This window comes from Dermacentor variabilis, chromosome 3 (assembly GCF_050947875.1).
Source record: "Dermacentor variabilis isolate Ectoservices chromosome 3, ASM5094787v1, whole genome shotgun sequence".
In the NCBI taxonomy this organism is placed as follows: domain Eukaryota; kingdom Metazoa; phylum Arthropoda; class Arachnida; order Ixodida; family Ixodidae; genus Dermacentor; species Dermacentor variabilis.
In genome coordinates, this window is record NC_134570.1 from 62,741,400 (window position 1) to 62,746,747 (window position 5,348).

The window sequence follows — 5,348 nt, forward strand, 5'->3', positions numbered from 1 at the left end:
TGCGACACGAGAAGCCTTAGCCGTATCGACATGCTGTCTGCCCAGCAGCTGTCGTGACAGTTCGAATGAAATATTCACTTTCGTATGCTAGTGTCGAATCCTCCGAATGATGCATATATGCTGAGTACTGATGAAACCGTATTGCTTGTGGCCTTGTTTTAGCTGTAATCGCTTCCTGTTCTGGGTTTTTCGCGAGAAAGCAAGTACACTTACGGCTGTGTAATGAGAGACGCCGGCTTCCTGGAAACAATCTAGGGTGAAAGCCAACGCCAAATTGATATCGCAGGTATGATTTCATCTCTTCTACAGGACGTCATTTCAGCGTAATCTCACGCGAAAAAATAAGCATGTCAGTCCTACCTCACGAGAGACATAACGAGGAAACCATTACGGAATTTCGCAACATATTTCAATCCCCGTTGCCGTAAACACATGACGGGCCCGGTTTCACATTGATCCTTGAATCGCATCAAGATCGTTGCCATGACTGAAAAAGAGAAACTTTGCGAGTACAAAAAAAAATATATGTACATAAACACGACAGCAGAATACGGAAACATATTAGTGCTGGATTTTCGTTGTAACGCGTAAGAACCCCTATTGATAAGAACCAACTAGGACATCTCCATTACATTTGAATTGAACCCAAGCATTGACGCTTTTAGAGTGGTGCACATTAAGGCACAGCAAACCAGTGTTACTTCCATGATCACGGTTCATAAGCTGCCCTGGTTGCTTACTGGCTATGGTGTTGGGCTACTAAGCACGAGGTCGCGGGATCGAATCTTGGCCACGGCGGCCGCATTTCGATGGGGGCGGAATGCGAAAACATCCGTGTACTCAGATTTAGGCGCAGGTTAAAGAACCCCAGGTGGCCCAAATTTCCGGAATGCCCCACTTCGTCGTGCCTCATAATCAGCTCGTGGTTTTAGTACGTAAAACCCTATAATTTAGTCACGGTTCATTGGTGCTTTGTGCCAATTGAAGGCCTTTGAAAGCTGTGAAATGATATGAGCAAAACAAGGACTAGGTGAAAGCCGGCGTCAACATTTCTACAAGTGGGCTTATTTGTGTTTTTCAAGGCGTCTTGAAAAAGACCAGTCCTCTTGTCGAATCGCAGGCTCCTGCTTTCGCCTTGTTCTCGTTTTGCTCATCGTCTTGAATTTCCTCTCCCGCATTCCCCCTGTTTTACGTGAAAGGCTGTGTGCCTTTTCACAAGTTGTCGAAGAACTGCCAGCAGATTCGTCATTCGATCAGTGGTGCGCATTGTTTTTCAATGCACATTCCAAGTAAAGGGCTGGAGATATAGAAGCATTACACCTCCACCGATTTGAAAAGATAGCTGAGCTACGTTTACATACGCATTCATTAACATATTATACTTCGCCTATTTGGGACCAGGGAACATGGACCTCCTCCTGTGCACTCACATATCCATGTATTCGTACACATTTTATGAATAAACGATTGATTGATTGATTTGATTTATTTATTGATTTATTGATTGATTTATTGATTTATTGATTGATTGATTGATTGATTTTCACTTTAGAACGTTCATTGTAGGCACATCGGCCATATCGGCCGTAAACGACCTCAGGTGTCATGTGATGCTTATACTGTTTTGCCTAAGACAGTCCTCGCCGTATGTAGCACCTCTCCGGATTGCTGGTAATCACAACCGCAACGTTATCGGAGTAAGTATTTTGCCGGCGTTGTGCATCATGGAGATGGCCACTATACTTTAACCAACTTTCTTGGCTTCACTCAATCACGTCATCATCATATTCATCGTAACAATGTTTTTCTTTTGCCATAAAGGCCCCTGGAAATGATTGCTCTTAGTGTCTCCACCGAGGCTTTGATTGCGCGTTCCCTACGCGGAAGCGCCGTCGTGCCACCTTTGTTGACTTATTCGCTGTTATCATCGTCGCCGTTGTCATTTGCGTCGTCTACGTCACCTTCGTTGTCGGCGCAATCTTCGTCATCTTCGTGCCGTTGCAGCCATCGTTGACATCGACTTGTCGGCGCGCCTGTTAGAAGTCGTTTGCGTGTCACCTACACCTTTGTTTTGACTTTAAATACGTAGAACGCGATAAGCAAGGATAAACAAAAATGAAACGAACACTGAGGCACACGTAGCGCTAGGTGTTGTGTCCCCGTCTCTCCCTCTCTCTCTCTCTCTCTCTCTCTCTCTCTCTCTCTCTCTCTCTCTCTCTCTCTTTGTCTTTGTTTATCGTGCGTTGCGTAAACGAAGTCGCGCTCTGCCAACTCGCCCAAACCGCTACACTTCCTTCAGAGCTATCCTCTGTAACTGTTTCTTTTCTTCGAGCACAAGCCATGTAACTTGGCTCTTTAATGTATGCCGGACAGGAAGAGGCTCAAAACTCGGAATTCTGCGCGCCGCTCCAGCGACGCGGAAGCACGGCGCAAATAAAGGAGCGGACCAACGCGACCGGAATTTGGGGATAAGCAAACAAGCCCGGACGCGCCGTCGCCGGCCGCATTTAAAGGCAAAGCAGAGGCCGGTCGGGACACTCAGACGGGGCATGCGCACCGACCACGTGGGGTCGTGCCCGCTCGCCCGCCCGCTGCCGATGGAGGCACAGCGCGGCCTCCCTCCACTTCGGGGCAAACGAAGGCACAAACTTTACGTTTGCGCTCGGCAAACACACAAAGCGCTCATTTGCCGCTCGGCAGGCGAGCGCCATCGCGACAGCGCTCGCCGAGGCGCGAAGTGCGCCCGCAGGTTCCTTCATTTCTGCCGAAGCAGCTATAGCTTTGCGGGCGCCGACCAGCGGGCGGAGGATGACGCTATAGCACGCCACTAATGAAGGCGTTTGCGTGGCTTAATTAATGCGCGCTCGTCGCTAAATCAAGGTGTGGTGCCGCGCCCCGCGAATGCGATAGAAAGGAGGAGGTGGGAGAAGAGAGAGAGCGCGCGGCTGGGGTCGTGCGAAATTGTGTAAATAGAGAGAGAGAGAGAGAAAACGCGCACGTTGCGTGTCCACGCGCCTCTCCCGCATGTTAAAACCGTGAAAGAAATGGTTGTCGCTTGCACTAATCACTTTCTTTCCTAAATTAATCGCGTAAGCTTTTCGTCGTGCGCTTGTTGGACGTTCGGGTAAAGACGTATAGTCTGCTTGTTGCTGGTCGGTCAGCCCCGATTCACAGCAGTTTATGACCCCGTAAAGAAAACAGTGGCGCGACTAGTTGACAAACGCTGCGCAACCGACGATTGTTACCTGTGAACGTGTTCTTTTTTCTTTAACCATGGAGCGGTTGCTCGCGGATGCGCAGCTGAGAAGAAAACGAAAAAGAAAGTCTGCCCACTTCAGTCGTTCCTCCAGTTCATTCACTGCGACAACAAGCAGGTTTTCACACTGGGCATCTCCATCTTACAGAACTACCTCTTTAGAATGCGCGCGTGAGCGTCCTCGTCTGCTACAATATAACCTCGTGTATGGCCTCCGAAACACACGTACAGACGCGACCGCCCTCAGTGTGGCGAAGCACCACGCCACTTGCAAAGTAATTACCGCTGCGCGATTGACTCAGCGGTTACTGCACTGCCACATGTGAACATTGCTCTACTATACCTGAACGTCTCCATTAGTTCGGACTATATAGCAGCGGTTGTAGTGATGAAAGATTCATTTGTCTTCGCCCAAGGTGGAGACTGGCGGGTTTGAGGACACGACCTGGGGACGGCCGCGTGACAGCTGCAACGTCTAACGGAAAGGATTGACTGACACAGTAAAGCCAGTTTCCGAGCTTCTATCTCCTGCCGAGGTTTGAACCGTAAAAAAAAAGAAAAAAAAGAAAGGAGCATGGAGCGACGTAAAAAGTAAAAGCGGGGAAAATGGACCAATACCGTACTGGATACAAAAGCCGAATGTCAAAGCAATAGTATGTAATATAGTACTTGTCAGAGAGGGGGGGGGGGGGTAGGCAGGAACGAAGCGCCCGTTGAGGTTTCCCTTTTTCTTCATTTTCGGTCTCCCGTTGACATGTCGTTCCGAAATGCGCCTGCCGCTGCAATTAGCTCACGCTCGGTGGCGAAACCGTGTTGGCGGAAGCGAGGGCTTCTCCCGTGTCGCTGACGTTGAAAGGCTGTCGTTATTAAGCCGGGAGCCGCGAAGTTGAGCGCGGGAACGAGACACGTTCATTAAGGCACTAACGTGAGTTACATACCGCCAGCAGGAGACGCGAATTGAAACGAGCAAGGCTTTCGGCTAACTGGAAGCGGCCGCTGTAGGCGCGTTAAAAACGAAGGTATTCCAGCACCAGTTTCCTAACTGCGCTCGATGATGGCGCGATTAAAGGTATGCTGTAAGACAGCAAGAAACAAAAATTCTGTAATTATCGTGATTGTTAGTTTTTTAGAGCAACTGTTCTCTTTTCTTAGTTCTTTTCTTTTCTTTCAATTCTTGGCGCTCGATATGTTTGTGGATCTACCTCAACTCGTGAGAACTTTATGCAACTGCAATTTGTTGTTTGCTCACTAACTGAATGAAATACTTTCCAACCATAGCTCTTCCGAAACTTTCCTCATGCTCGCAAAAGATAGGGAATTTCTATCGGCTGTTTCAGATGCCGGTGTTAATTCTCTTGCGGAAGGAAATTGCCTCTTTATGCGTGTACAAGGTTTATGTGCGCTTACCTGTATTATCACCTATACAGTTATAGTATTGCTGAATTATAACTTTAACGTTGGCGTCGTATGGTACTTTATATTGTAGATTACGATTCCTCCCTCGTGTACTGCCTTGAAATTGGCCATTAAGTTAAATAAATTTGAAAAAAGAAATAAAGAAAAATGCGAGCGCATGGAAGACAAAAGTATGCAAGAACGCAACGGGGGGGGGGGGGGGGGGAACACCACGTACAGTGCGTTCTTGTGCCTTTTTTCATTCTGCGCACTCCGGCTGTTTTAACAATGGGTCGAACCAACTATAGTGGCCATCAACTTGCGCTAGTACGCACCAAAATGTTAAAGCTCGCCAGAAAGTACTCCGCCTCTGTTTGTGCGAGTTACGGGGAAAAATATGCACAAATGCAGGGCAGATTCGATGGGTACCTCTTGCTTCGTCGTCTGCATGCGTTGTTCGCCCTATTTTGAAAGAAAAGCATCCAGCTTCGAACTCTCGTGGTCTTAAAGAAGAACCTTTCGTACCTAAGTCGCCAACTTCGTCTAGAACTACTTAATATATGCGGAAGACAGCATCAACATGGTGATTCTTAAACATCTTTATAAACATCCGTCTAACATAATCAAGTACTTTTTCTTTCCACGCACCATAACATATTGGAACAGCCTGCCCGACATCACGATTGGCTACCACTGA